At 49.4% G+C, this 15,428-nt stretch overlaps 1 protein-coding gene across 9 annotated transcripts in view; it reads left to right on the top strand.

The window, feature by feature from the left end:
* Nucleotides 1-15,428, top strand: part of dzip1 (DAZ interacting zinc finger protein 1) — a 646,334-nt gene that overhangs the window by 28,792 nt on the left and 602,114 nt on the right. For all 9 annotated transcript variants that reach the window (XR_011935128.1, XR_011935127.1, XM_072476252.1 and 6 more), the window contains exon 2: nt 1,121-1,207. The gene's annotated coding sequence lies outside the window, so the exon portion shown is untranslated. The remainder of the gene's footprint in view (nt 1-1,120; nt 1,208-15,428) is intronic.

The following is a 15,428-nucleotide window of genomic DNA, read 5'->3' as shown; positions in this document are numbered from 1 at the left end:
CTTCTTGGCAGTGGATTTGATCGAACATTGGTGAAAATTTTTTATACCGTGGTTCCTCACCTGATAGACTTCTGAAGAAACCTCTAAAATTTCAGTGGACTTTCAACAGGCATTTGACTGCCTGAAAGCTGTAATAAATAACAAATGCACCTGTGTTGGAGAATTATAAGGGACTCTGTGTTCAGATTGGACTAAAGTATCTGACTTTAAAGAGAAATGCCGAGGCGTAGAGAAATGGACGGATCGTGCAAAGACCTTCTTGTTCAAAGAGACTGTCAATCGAGAAGGATTCCAGTTGGAGGGAAAACAAAAAATGGACTATATTATTATACCTGTTTGCGTGTGTTGTTTTTTTTTTTTTTTTTGAAACGAAAAAGTATATTTCCTGTATGCATTTCTTAAAGGATAGTGAAAAGGTGAAAAATGAAACCATCTTGAAGTTGATGGTTTATTTTTTTTTCTTGGGGGGAGGTGTCATGTGAGAGTACCTTTAAGAAATGGGTGTTTATAAATGGGTCTGTATATAAATATCTGTAGTGTGAGTACCTTTAAGAAATGATGTTTATTACTGCAGTGATGTCAGTGTGTGGGTGGAGCTCGACTGTCTGTCAGCTTTTTACTTTCATTTTAGACTTTGATGCAGGGTGTGTTTTAGTTTCGTTTTCAGAACTGGATAGCTGCAGTCACAGCCAGAAGGTGTATGAGTCTCTCTCTGTAATCTAAAAACTGTAAATTGGTGGTTTGAAACTAATAACTGCTCTCAGTAGTGACTTTAACCTGATGTGCTTGTGTTAAAAGTTCTTTTTTTAAGTCTTATGGATGTTAAAAGGAAAGCTTAAAGGGTTACTTAGTGTTGTATTCTTTGGGGGTTGTATTTGAATTAATGGTTGCTAAGACGTTCACTATGTTTTAAAAAGGTTAACTTGAGTTCATAGAATAAACATTGTTGTGCTTTAAAAAATACTTTTCCATTTCTGCTGTACCACACCTGTAGAGTGAGCCGTGTGCTCCCCATACCATATTAAAAGTTGTGGGTCAGGTGAACTCTATGATACACTTTGGGGTTCTCTAAACCCTGGCCCATAATACAATACATTTATTGATATTTATTTCAATGCAGGGAAACATCCCAAGGCACTTCATTGGATTTACATTGACGCTGAACCAAATAAATTAGTCATTAGGAGCGGTGACAAAAAGCTTCAAGGTAAGTTTTAAGCAAGTCTTGGGAGAAGAGAGGTCGAAAGATGGAGAAGTTTAGAGTGAAATTCTAGATGGTGGAAGGTCTGAGGCCAAGGGAGTGGGGATGCAAATGATTTCAGAGTTGGAAGATTTAGGGATGGAGGAGATGTCGAGGGCTGGGGAAATTAAAGGCTTTGTATACGAGATGTAACTTTTAACATTGAGGTATTGTTGTACTTGGAACAAATGTAAGTCAGCGAACACAGCATGTAGGGGTACTGAATTAGAATAGAGACAGCCGACGTTTGGATAAACTTGAGTTAACATAGGTTGAGCAAAGGAGGCTGGCCAGGAGAATGTTGGAATTAATGAGTTTGGAGGTAACCAAAGCATAACCAAATTCAGTGTGCCTGCTGTCAGATAAATAAAGGGCAAATGGTGTGTTCATACACCCTTTGTTCCCCAACCTCATTTAAATTCTTATTTTCCAGGAAAGAATTCATATGAAAGATGTAAAAGAAGAGAGGGCATTGTATTATTGATAAAATACACCATCACTGTTCAAGCTTCTGGCTGCTGTAAAAGGGGACAAGAGTTCTGCTTCTCCACAAAACACCTTTATTTCTTTGATCCAACTTCACACACCAATCTCCACCAAACAAATAGTGCCGTCTGTAACCTCTTTATTATATATCAGTGACTTCTATTGGATACTTAACATCAAATTAGTATTTAATTGGAAAGTCTGTTAACCCATTCCTAAGAAATCATTTGCAGTGGGAGCAGAGGTGTTGCTGCTGCTCCTGCTTTTGGGCAGCTATTGTTACCGACTGGGCAAAGAGCCCAGCTAAACTGAGATGATTCGCACTGGTTGGCTTCAGACAGAGGAATGCAATTTACACCTTTGCCTGACTTGCTGAAGGAGAGGGAGGAGGTCAGGTGCCCTGCTGCCAGTACTTTGGGAGGAAGGGCGGCGGCCCAAGTTAGCTATGCAACTTGCTGGAGGTTTAGAGAACCGATTTGCTATTTGGTGGTGCTTTTGTTTGGACTACTGACTGTTCTATGTTCTGTGTTCGGAGGCCATGTGTTGTTCCTGCCTGTTCTGCATCTGTGGTCTGGATCGGGGGCTGGGTGGAGCAGGTGACTAGATACTGGGACTGCAGGAGGAGGAGAGTGATGGCTCACTTCAACTGTACAACCTTGAGTCCGTGAACACCTCTGAAGAATGTTGGCGGCTTTAATGTGATAATGATTTTCTGTTTCAAGTTAGGAGGCCATGTGAATGGCAGGTGCCTTTTGCACTGTTTCATATTGCTGTTTAATGTTCAGAACTTCTATGCTTGTTTGTGTTATTGCTGTTATTTTTTTGTTTAATGCCCGGGGCATGTCTGCTGAGACCCGTCTCACTTCTGTGGCCTGGTCCCCTGGCGAATTGCCAGTGCTGGAGAAGGGGTGGGGTCTCTCTCTCCTTCCTCCGCTGTGCCCAGTGTCGGCGTGACCTTTTCCAGAGCTCTGTGCTGCTTATTCCCACGCATATGTACTCTTAACAGACATTCATGTGCATTCATTCACACATATACTCTATATGTACATCTACATGCATATTCTCACTGATATACTCGCACCCATATTTTCCTGTACACTCATTGAGCGCCTTTCCACTGATGTGCGGCTGCGGGGGAGGGGGCGGTTCATTCGGTAACTGGCAAGATTGTACTTTTGTTTTGTCTCTATTTTGTCTTTGGTGGGCACCTGGTGTCCTCGTTATGTTCCTGTCTTTTTTATGTTTTCCCTCGGTGCATGTTACTGCCGCTGGTGGGGGCTGGGGTATTCGCTCTCCTTCTGCTATACCCCATGTCAGCAAGACCTTTTCCGGTGGTCTGTGCTGCTCATTCGCACGCATACGAAATCTGACCGGCATGCACGTGCAGTCCTTCACGCATATGCTCGGGGCAGCACGGTGGCGCAGTGGTTAGCATTGCTACCTCAGACTTCCGTGTGCGGCGATGACCAGCTAAGTCGCACGTTTCGGCAGCTCCCGGTGGAACGGACTTTTGGGCTCTTAATAGGAGCCCCAACGGCAATTTTAACGGCTAAAAACACTGTGCGGTTAACCAGAAGGGAATCCCCCCTGGACACGGATGGAAAAAGGAGAGGAAAGTGGCCGGGTTGCGGTGGATCCTTTAGAGCAGCGGCAAGGAAGGCAAGCACAAACCAAGATGGCGTCGGAAGGTGGCAGTTTAATATGGGTCCCTGAACAACACGAGTTCTTGAAGCGCTGCGTGGAAGAACTTAAAAAGGAGATGAAGAAGGAGCTGTTGGCCCCGATATTACAGGCGATTGAAGGGCTAAAGGATGAGCAAAAGACCCAGGAGCAGGAGCTTCGGGTCGTGAAGGCAAAGGCTGCCGAGAACGAGGACGATATACAAGGCCTGGTGGTGAAGATGGAGGTGCACGAGGCACACCATAAAAGGTGTGTGGAAAGGCTGGAGGTGCTGGAGAATAATGCGAGGAGGAAGAACCTAAGGATTCTTGGTCTTCCCGAAGGTGCAGAAGGGGCGGACGTCGGGGCATATGTGAGCACGATGCTGCACTCGTTAATGGGATCGGAGGCCCCGACGGGTCCGTTGGAGGTGGAGGGAGCCTATCGAGTTATGGCGCGAAGACCGAGGGCTGGAGAATTTCCCGAGCCATAGTGGTGAGATTTCTCCGATACAAGGACAGAGAGATGGTCCTCAGATCGGCAAAGAAAACTCGGAGCAGTAGGTGGGAGAACGCAGTGATCCGTGTATATCAAGATTGGAGTGCGGAGGTGGCGAGAAGGAGGGCGAGCTTTAATCGGGCCAAGGCGGTGCTTCATAAAAGGAAGGTCAAATTTGGAATGCTGCAGCCGGCAAGACTGTGGGTCACACATCAAGGGAAACACCACTACTTTGAAACGACAGATGAGGCATGGACATTTATTGTCGAGGAGAAATTGGAATAAGTGGGGTATAAAAAAGAACGTTTGAGACAAAGTGGTGGGGCGAATATGGGGGGCGAAGAGGGGGGAAAAGGGGGGGAGAGATGATTTTTAAGTTGTTAATCCTGCGACCCTGTAACTTTTCTCTCTTCCCCATGTTATGGGGGAGGGAGGTGGAGGAGCTGGGGGCGTCGGCCTTTGGGGGCGGGGCCAAAAGGGAAGCGCGGGCTTTGTTCCCGCGCTATGATAATTATGGCGGGAACAGGGAAGCAGGAAGGAGGGGGCGTCGCACAGTGCGAGCCGAGGTCACGGGGGGAAGCCGAGGTCGGCCAGAGTTTGCTGACTTCTGGGAGCAACATGGGGGGTGCAATTACGCTAGTGAGGGATCTAGCGGGGGAGGGGGGGGTTAACTGGGTTGTTGCTGCTGGGGAGAAGGGGGAGCCGGTATGGGGTGGGGTTGGCGGGGCGGGGGGGCACCGCCTGGGGGGGACACAGCTACGTGGGAACCGGGTGAGGAGCTGGATTTTAAAAAAAAAAAGGGGATGGCTAGTCGACAAGGAGGGGGGGGGGGGGGGGTAAAAGAGCCCCCCAACCCGGCTGATCACTTGGAATGTGAGAGGGCTGAACGGGCCGATAAAGAGGGCACGGGTACTCGCACACCTAAAGAAACTTAAGGCAGATGTGGTTATGCTGCAGGAGATGCATCTGAAACTGATAGACCAGGTCAGACTACGCAAAGGAAGGGTGGGGCAGGTGTTTCATTCGGGGCTAGATGCAAAAAACAGGGGGGTGGCCATACTAGTGGGGAAGCGGGTAATGTTTGAGGCAAAGACCATAGTGGCGGATAGTGGGGGCAGATACGTGATGGTGAGTGGCAAATTACAAGGGGAGGCGGTGGTCTTAGTGAACGTATATGCCCCGAACTGGGATGATGCCAACTTTATGAGGCGCATGCTAGGACGTATCCCGGACCTAGAGGCGGGGAAGCTGGTAATGGGTGGAGATTTTAACACGGTCCTGGAACCAGGGCTGGACAGATCGAGGTCCAGGACCGGAAGGAGGCCGGCAGCAGCTAGGGTGCTTAAGGACTTTATGGAGCAGATGGGAGGAGTAGACCCCTGGAGATTTAGTAGACCTAGGAGCAAGGAGTTTTTGTTTTTCTCCTATGTCCACAAAGTTTATTCACGGATAGACTTTTTTGTTTTGGGAAGGGCGCTGAACCCGAAGGTGATGGGGACGGAATATACGGCTATAGCTATTTCGGATCACGCTCCACATTGGGTGGACTTGGAGATAGGGGAGGAAAAAGAACAGCGTCCACCCTGGAGAATGGACATGGGACTATTGGCGGACGAGGGGGTGTGCTTAAGGGTGAGGGGGTGTATTGAAAGGTACTTGGAACTCAATGATAATGGGGAGGTCCAGGTGGGAGTGGTCTGGGAGGCGCTGAAGGCAGTGGTTAGAGGGGAATTGATATCAATCAGGGCACATAAAGGAAAGCAGGAGGGTAGGGAACGGGAGCGGTTGCTGAAAGAACTTTTGAGGGTGGACAGACAATATGCGGAGGCACCGGAGGAGGGACTGTACAGGGAAAGGCAAAGGCTACATGTAGAATTTGATTTGCTGACTACGGGTAATGCGGAGGCGCAGTGGAGGAAGGCACAGGGTGTACTTATATGGGGAGAAGGCGAGCAGGTTGCTGGCCCACCTACTGAGGAAAAGGGGAGCAGCGAGGGAGATAGGTGGAGTGAGAGATGAGGAGGGAGAGATGGAGCGGGGAGCGGAGAGGGTGAATGGAGTGTTCAAGGCATTCTATGAAAGATTATATGAAGCTCAGCCCCCGGATGGAAAGGAGAGAATGATGTGTTTTCTGGACCAGCTGGAATTTCCTAAGGTGGAGGAGCAGGAGAGGGTGGGACTGGGAGCACAGATTGAAACGGAGGAAGTAGTGAAAGGAATTCGGAGCATGCAGGCGGGGAAGGCCCCGGGACCAGACGGATTCCCAGTTGAATTTTATAGGAAATATGTGGACTTGCTGGCCCCGCTACTGATGAGAACCTTTAATGAGGCGAGGGAAAGGGGGCAGCTGCCCCCGACTATGTCAGAGGCAACGATATCGCTCCTCCTAAAGAAGGAAAAAGACCCGCTGCAATGCGGGTCCTATAGGCCTATTTCCCTCCTGAACGTGGACGCTAAGATTCTGGCCAAAGTAATGGCAATGAGGATAGAGGATTGTGTCCCGGGGGTGGTCCATGAGGACCAAACTGGGTTTGTGAAGGGGAGACAGCTGAATACGAATATACGGAGGCTGCTAGGGGTAATGATGATGCCCCCACCAGAGGGGGAAGCGGAGATAGTGGTGGCGATGGATGCCGAGAAAGCATTTGATAGAGTGGAGTGGGATTATTTGTGGGAGGTGCTGAGGAGATTTGGCTTTGGAGATGGGTATATTAGATGGGTACAGCTGCTGTATAGGGCCCCGATGGCGAGCGTGGTCACGAATGGACGGGGGTCTGAATATTTTCGGCTCCATAGGGGGACGAGGCAGGGATTTCCTCTGTCCCCATTATTGTTTGCACTGGCGATCGAGCCCCTGGCAATAGCATTGAGGGGTTCCAGGAAGTGGAGGGGAGTACTCAGGGGAGGAGAAGAACACCGGGTATCTCTGTATGCAGATGATTTGTTGTTATATGTGGCGGACCCGGCGGAGGGGATGCCAGAGATAATGCGGATACTTGGGGAATTTGGAGATTTCTCAGGGTATAAATTGAACATGGGGAAAAGTGAGTTGTTTGTGGTGCATCCAGGGGAGCAGAGCAGAGAAATAGAGGACTTACCGTTGAGGAAGGTAACAAGGGACTTTCGGTACTTGGGGATCCATATAGCCAAGAATTGGGGTACATTGCATAGGCTAAATTTAACGTGGTTGGTGGAACAGAAGGAGGAGGACTTTAAGAGATGGGACATGGTGTCCCTGTCACTGGCAGGGAGGGTGCAGGCGGTTAAAATGGTGGTCCTCCCGAGATTCCTTTTTGTGTTTCAGTGGTCACGAAGGCTTTTTTCAAAAGAATTGAGAAGAGTATTATGAGTTTTGTGTGGGCTGGGAAGACCCCGAGAGTGAGGAGGGGATTTTTGCAGCGTAGTAGGGACAGGGGGGGGCTGGCACTACCGAGCCTAAGTGAGTACTACTGGGCCGCCGATATCTCAATGGTGTGTAAGTGGATGGGAGAAGAGGAGGGAGCGGCGTCGAAGAGATTGGAGAGGGCGTCCTACAGGGGTCTAGCCTACAAGCTATGGTGACGGCGCCGTTGCCGTTCTCACCGAAGAAATACACCACAAGCCCGGTGGTGGTGGCTACACTGAAAATCTGGGGGCAGTGGAGACGGCACAGGGGAAAAACTGGAGCCTCGGTGCGGGCCCCGATAAGAAATAACCATAGCTTTGTTCCGGGGAGAATGGATGGGGGATTTGGAGCATGGCAAAGAGCAGGGATAACACAAGTGAGAGATCTGTTCGTAGATGGGTCGTTTGCGAGTCTGGGAGCGCCGACGGAAAAATATGGGTTGCCCCAAGGGAATGCATTTCGGCATATGCAACTGAGTGCTTTCGCGAGGCAACAGGTGAGGGAATTCCCACATCTCCCGACGCAGGAGGTGCAGGACAGAGTGATCTCAGAGACATGGGTGGGGGACGGTAAGGTGTCAGACAGATATAGGGAAATGAGGGACGAGGGGGAGATCATGGTAGATGAGCTGAAAGGGAAATGGGAAGAAGAGCTGGGGGAGGAGATTGAGGAGGGGCTGTGGGCTGATGCCCTAAGTAGGGTAAACTCATCGTCCTCGTGTGCCAGGCTAAGCCTGATACAATTTAAGGTGTTACACAGGGCGCATATGACTGGAGCACGGCTCAGTAAATTTTTTGGAGTAGAGGACAGGTGTGCGAGATGCTCGAGAAGCCCAGCGAATCATACCCACATGTTCTGGTCATGGCTGGCACTACAGGGGTTTTGGGTGGGGGTGGCAAAGGTGCTTTCGAAGGTGGTGAGGGTCCAGGTGAACCAAGCTGGGGGTTGGCTATATTTGGGGTTGCAGAAGAGCCGGGAGTGCAGGAGGCGAGAGAGGCTGATGTTTTGGCCTTTGCGTCCCTAGTAGCCCGGCGCAGGATATTGTTAATGTGGAAGGAAGCCAAGACCCTGGGTGTGGAGACCTGGATAAATGACATGGCAGGGTTTATAAAGTTGGAACGGATTAAGTTCGTTCTAAGGGGATCGGCTCAAGGGTTCACCAGGCGGTGGCAACCGTTCGTCGAATACCTCACAGAAAGATAGAGGGAATGGAAAAGAAGAAGACAGCAGCAGCAACCCAGGGGGAGGGGTGGGGGGGGGGGAGGGGGAGGGGAGGAACCAGAAGGACTCTCGGGGATGTTATTGTATATGTATAGGTATTTGGTATATGTAATTGTATATTGGATTGTTGGATTGTATTTTTGGAGAGTATATATCTTGGACAAGGCAGTTGCCATTGAGTTTTATTTTTGATTTTGTTCATATATTATTTATTTACTTGTTTAAAACTGGCCATTGTTATAGAACATAGAACATAGAACAATACAGCGCAGTACAGGCCCTTCGGCCCACGATGTTGCACCGAAACAAAAGCCATCTAACCTACACTATGCCATTATCATCCATATGTTTATCCAATAAACTTTTAAATGCCCTCAATGTTGGCGAGTTCACTACTGTAGCAGGTAGGGCATTCCACGGCCTCACTACTCTTTGCGTAAAGAACCTACCTCTGACCTCTGTCCTATATCTATTACCCCTCAGTTTAAAGTTATGTCTCCTCGTGCCAGCCATATCCATCCGCGGGAGAAGGCTCTCACTGTCCACCCTATCCAACCCCCTGATCATTTTGTATGCCTCTATTAAGTCTCCTCTTAACCTTCTTCTCTCCAATGAAAACAACCTCAAGTCCATCAGCCTTTCCTCATAAGATTTTCCCTCCATACCAGGCAACATCCTGGTAAATCTCCTCTGCACCCGCTCCAAAGCCTCCACGTCCTTCCTATAATGCGGTGACCAGAACTGTACGCAATACTCCAAATGCGGCCGTACCAGAGTTCTGTACAGCTGCAACATGACCTCCCGACTCCGGAACTCAATCCCTCTACCAATAAAGGCCAACACTCCATAGGCCTTCTTCACAACCCTATCAACCTGGGTGGCAACTTTCAGGGATCTATGTACATGGACACCTAGATCCCTCTGCTCATCCACACTTTCAAGGACTTTACCATTAGCCAAATATTCTGCATTCCTGTTATTCCTTCCAAAGTGAATCACCTCACACTTCTCTACATTAAACTCCATTTGCCACCTCTCAGCCCAGCTCTGCAGCTTATCTATATCCCTCTGTAACCTGCTACATCCTTCCACACTATCGACAACACTTATATTTATATTGTTTTATTGCTGTGTAAAGGAAACGCTATGTGCTGTTATGTTTGGCCAAAAAATCTTGAATAAAATATATTTTTTAAAAAACATTGCTACTTCACGGCGCTGAGGTCCCAGGTTCGATCCCGGCTCTGGGTCACTGTCCGTGTGGAGTTTGCACATTCTCCCCGTGTTTGCGTGGGTTTCGCCCCCACAACCCAAAGATGTGCAAGGTAGGTGGATTGGCCATGCTAAATTGCCCCTTAATTGGAAAAAATTAGTTGGACACACTAAATTTTAAAAAACAAATTCACGCATATACTCTTTACGAATGCACATTCTTACGCCGATACGCATGCACTAATGTACAATACATACTTTCCCGTACACGTGCCCTTCCACTGATGTAAGACTCTGCGGCAACTGGTGGCGTTGTTCCTTTATGTTTTGAAATACTCTGTACTTGGTTTGGTTTATAAAATGCCGGAGCTATTCCAGGCTGAGGGGTGGAATCTTTTTTCTCTCTCTCCTCTGCGGAGTGGCCTTTTTCAGTGGACGGGGCTGGTGTGCCTTTCTGCTGATGGAGGTCGTGGGTGGTGTGTATGTTTTGTATGCCAAGAGATTGGTGTCATCATTGTACTGTCTTCTGTAATTTGATACGGTAAATAAATAAAAACAATCACTGCAGTAATGAGGGAGGATGTCTTAGAAGACTCTTGAAATGAGGCCATATTGGCGGAGTCATAGAATCATACCGCACAGAAAAGGCCCTTCGGGCCATCACTCCTGCGCCGGTCAAAAACAACCACCTAACCATTCTAATCTCATTTTCCAGCACTTGGTCCATAGCCTTGTATGCCTTGGGATCGCAAGTGCTTATCAAATGTTATGAGGTTCTTATTAAATGTTATGAGGTTCTCTGCCTCTACCACTCTTTCGGGCAGCAAAATCTATGCTCCCTGGTCATTGACCCTTCCACCAAAGGAAAATGGGTGTTCGTGTCTATGCTCCTCATAATTTTATACATATCGATCATGCCCCTCCTCTGCTCCAAGAAAACAATCCAAATCTATCCAATCTGCCTTTGATGTGGAGATGCCGGTGTTGGACTGGGGTGGGCACAGAGTAAGAAGTCTTACAACATTATGTAATTAATTACCTGCAAAGAGTCGCATTCAAAGTATCATCCTGCACCATTGGCTTTGTATTTATGTGCTGTGTTTGTGTAATAGGATTATGGTAATAGGAAATCTACTAGTATTAGGAATAGTAGTGGGAGATATAGACTCTGAGGGGGCATCACTCACCTGATGCAGGAGCTGCACTCTGAAAGTGAGTGATTCCAAATAAACCTGTTGGACTTTAACCTGGTGTCGTAAGACTTCTTACAATCTCTCTTCATAACTAACACTCTCCAGCCCAGGCAATATCCTTGTAAGTTTCCAGTGCACCCTTTCCAGTGCTATCACATGTATCTCCTGTAATGTGGATTCCAGAACTACACACAATACTCTAGCTGTGGCCAAACCAATGATTTATACAGTTCCAGCATAACCTCCCTGCTCTTAAACTCTATACCTCAGCTAATAAAGAACAAAGAACAAAGAAATGTACAGCACAGGAACAGGCCCTTCGGCCCTCCAAGCCCGTGCCGACCATACTGCCCGACTAAACTACAATCTTCTACACTTCCTGGGTCCGTATCCTTCTATTCCCATCCTATTCATATATTTGTCAAGATGCCCCTTAAATGTCCCTATCGTCCCTGCTTCCACTACCTCCTCCGGTAGTGAGTTCCAGGCACCCACTACCCTCTGCGTAAAAAACTTGCCTCGTACATCTACTCTAAACCTTGCCCCTCTCACCTTAAACCTATGCCCCCTAGTAATTGACCCCTCTACCCTGGGGAAAAGCCTCTGACTATCCACTCTGTCTATGCCCCTCATAATTTTGTATACCTCTATCAGGTCGCCCCTCAACCTCCTTCGTTCCAGTGAGAACAAACCGAGTTTATTCAATCGCTCCTCATAGCTTATGCCCTCCATACCAGGCAACATTCTGGTAAATCTCTTCTGCACCCTCTCTAAAGCCTCCACATCCTTCTGGTAGTGTGGCGACCAGAATTGAACACTATACTCCAAGTGTGGCCTAACTAAGGTTCTATACAGCTGCAACATGACTTGCCAATTCTTATACTCAATGCCCCGTCCAATGAAGGCAAGCATGCCGTATGCCTTCTTGACTACCTTCTCCACCTGTGTTGCCCCTTTCAATGACCTGTGGACCTGTACTCCTAGATCTCTTTGACTTTCAATACTCTTGAGGGTTCTACCATTCACTGTATATTCCCTACCTGCATTAGCCCTTCCAAAATGCATTACCTCACATTTGTCCGGATTAAACTCCCACTGCCATCTCTCCGCCCAAGTCTCCAGACAATCTAAATCCTGCTGTATCCTCAGACAGTCCTCATCGCTATCCGCAATTCCACCAACCTTTGTGTCGTCTGCAAACTTACTAATCAGACCAGTTACATTTTCCTCCAAATCATTTATATATACTACAAAGAGCAAAGGTCCCAGCACTGATCCCTGTGGAACACCACTGGTCACAGCCCTCCAATTAGAAAAGCATCCCTCCATTGCTACCCTCTGCCTTCTATGGCCTAGCCAGTTCTGTATCCACCTTGCCAGTTCACCCCTGATCCCGTGTGACTTCACCTTTTGTACTAGTCTACCATGAGGGACCTTGTCAAAGGCCTTACTGAAGTCCATATAGACAACATCTACTGCCCTACCTGCATCAATCATCTTAGTGACCTCCTCGAAAAACTCTATCAAGTTAGTGAGACACGACCTCCCCTTCACAAAACCGTGCTGCCTCTCACTAATACGTCCATTTGCTTCCAAATGGGAGTAGATCCTGTCTCGAAGAATTCTCTCCAGTAATTTCCCTACCACTGAAGTAAGGCTCACCGGCCTGTAGTTCCCGGGATTATCCTTGCTACCCTTCTTAAACAGAGGAACAACATTGGCTATTCTCCAGTCCTCCGGGACATCCCCTGAAGACAGCGAGGATCCAAAGATTTCTGTCAAGGCCTCAGCAATTTCCTCTCCAGCCTCCTTCAGTATTCTGGGGTAGATCCCATCAGGCCCTGGGGACTTATCTACCTTAATATTTTTTAAGACACCCAACACCTCGTCTTTTTGGATCACAATGTGACCCAGGCTATCTACACCCCCTTCTCCAGACTCAGTTGGCATAATAAAGGCAAGTTTACCAGAAATAAAAAAGGGACGATCATTCTGGTGGGATTATACTACAGGCCTCCAAGCTGTCGGAGGGAGATGGAGGAGCAAACATGTAGGCAAAACACAGAGGTGTGAGAGAAATAGGGTTATGGTAATAGGAAATCTACTAGTATTCGGAGTAGTAGTGGGAGATATGGACCCTGAGGCGGTGGCACAGTGGTTAGCCTACTGCCTCACAGTGCCAGGGACCCAGGTTCGATTCTGACCTTGGGTAACTGTAGAGTTTGCACTTTCTCCCCCTGTCTGTGGCTTTCCTCCGGGTGTTCCGGTTTCATCCCATATTCCGGAGATGTGCAGGTTAGGTGGATTGGCCATGCTAAATTGCCCCTTTGGATGGGGTTGCAGGAATAGGACATGGGGATTAGGCCGAGGTAGTGTGGTCGCTCAAAGGGTCGGTGCAGACTCAAATGGACTGGATGGTCCCCTGCTGTAAGGATTCTATGATTTAAACTTCGCCATTATTAACAGGAATTGCCTCAGTATGAAAGGATTAGACAGGGTGTCATTTTTAAAGTGTATCCAGGAGAGCTTTTTGTGCCAGTACATAGACAGTCCTAGGATGAGGTAGCGCTAGACCTAATCCGAGGAAATGAAGTCTGGCAAGTGGTAGAAGTGTCAGTGGGCAAACATTTTGCGGATAATGACCATAATTCTGTCCGTCACGTGGGCGCACATTGGTTAGCACTGCTGCCTCACAGCGCCAGGGACTCAAGTTCAGTTCCGGCCTCGGGTGACTGTGGAGTTTGCACTTTCTCCCCGACTCTGCGTGGGTTTCCTCTGGGTGCTCCGGTTTCCTTCAACAATCCAAAGATATGCAGGTTAGGTAGATTAGGCACAGGTAGCTGGGGCCGTGAGTGCTGTGGGCCCCACCGCGAAGACTGGACAGGACTTCCTCGGGGCGGACCAGGTGAGTCACCACCACCATGCCCCTGGCACCAACCCCGTCCCACACACCCCCACCCCACACCCCCATTCCAGCATACCCCTTCCAATGCGGCCCCCACCAGGCAGACCAGTAGGCAGTGCCGGGTGAGGATGGGCAACCCCCCAAGCCAGCCAGGATGAGTCACTACTACTGCGCCCTGGCACCACTCCTGTCTGCTCCCCCAGAGGGTGACTGGACCCTACCTGCCGGCAGTTCCCTGCACCACATGCCAACACCAATACTGCCCACCATGGCCGGGTGCCCTGCATACACAGGCCACTAGCTGTGGGCCCCTTTTGTTGCCCACATCCGGGTGTCTCACGTTGTGCATTATCTGACCCCAGGAGAAGGTGGCCCTCAACCGCCACTGAGCTGAGGGCATTGAACCTAGTTGTAAGGGTGGCAGATCGGGCAGTCGCAGTGACGGAAGTCGACATGTGACAACCAAGTGAGCCTCCAATGCGTTGCGATATCCTTATGGCAAGTGAGTCACCCCCCAACCCCCACCTCACTGCTACCCGCGATCTCACCATGTATCTAGTCTTGTGTCTTGCAGGGTCACCTTCCGTCGATGTGGGACTTTTGCAACTCACCCGGCAAAATGGCACGGTTGGGGAGGGGGCGGTGCTAGGGCCTATCTGGTGAATGACCCATCACTGTTCCCAACACTCGCCCTCCCACACCCACCGGATAGTCTGTGGGCCTGTGTGATGCAGTATCTAGCAGGGATCATCCAGGTGGACAATGGTATGTGACACCAGGGCGGGAGTCAGCTGTTACCAGACGATACGGAGCACCAGAGCTCATTGCACAGCAGTCGTTGTCTTTCTCCACCCCATGGACCAGGTCCGCTGGCACTACTGACTTAGGGCCAACAGCCTGGTGGGGGACAAGGTGGGGATTGGGGTTGCTGGGGTGGGGTGAATGGAGTGTGGGAAGGGAGGGGGCAGGGGTGGGATGGGTGGTTGAACTGTCGGTGGCTGGGATCCCAAGTCGGCGATCTGGAAGACGATCAGGTTGCCCTGTGTGCCCTGTGGCCCTGGCACGCATGTCGTGCGGCCCCCTGTGCCTGCCCGGGTCGCATGTCCTGGCCATCCTCCGCATCCTTCTCGTCGGATGAGGCATGCCGTTCCTCCACCTCCAGCATACCCCCTCCCTTTGCTGCGTGATGCTGTGGAGGATGCAGCAAGCCACCCTTCTAGGGCTGTATGAGGTGGCCCTTCATGAGCGGTCCAGGCACCTAATAATAATCTTTATTAGTGTCACAAATAGGCTTATATTAGCACTGCAATGATGTTACTGTGAAAATCCCCGAGTCGTACACTCCGGCGCCTGTTCGGGTACACTGTGGGAGAATTCAGAATGTCCAATTCACTTCACAAGCATGTCTTCCGGGACTTATGGGAGGAAAGCACCCGGAGGAAACCCACGCAGACACTGGGAGAACGGCTGACTTCTACACAGACAGTGATCCAAGCTGGGAATCGAACCCGGGTCCCTGGCGCTGTGAAGCAATAGTGCTAACCACTGTGCTACCGCGCCGCCCATATTAACTGCACCTTCAGCTCACCAATGCCCCGCTCGATGAAGCCCCTGGTCGCTGCAATGGCA

The sequence above is a fragment of the Scyliorhinus torazame genome, chromosome 15 (genome assembly GCF_047496885.1).
Source record: "Scyliorhinus torazame isolate Kashiwa2021f chromosome 15, sScyTor2.1, whole genome shotgun sequence".
Lineage (NCBI taxonomy): Eukaryota > Metazoa > Chordata > Chondrichthyes > Carcharhiniformes > Scyliorhinidae > Scyliorhinus > Scyliorhinus torazame.
The sequence above is the reverse complement of the archived record's forward strand: the minus strand, read 5'-3'. Positions and strand labels throughout refer to the sequence as shown.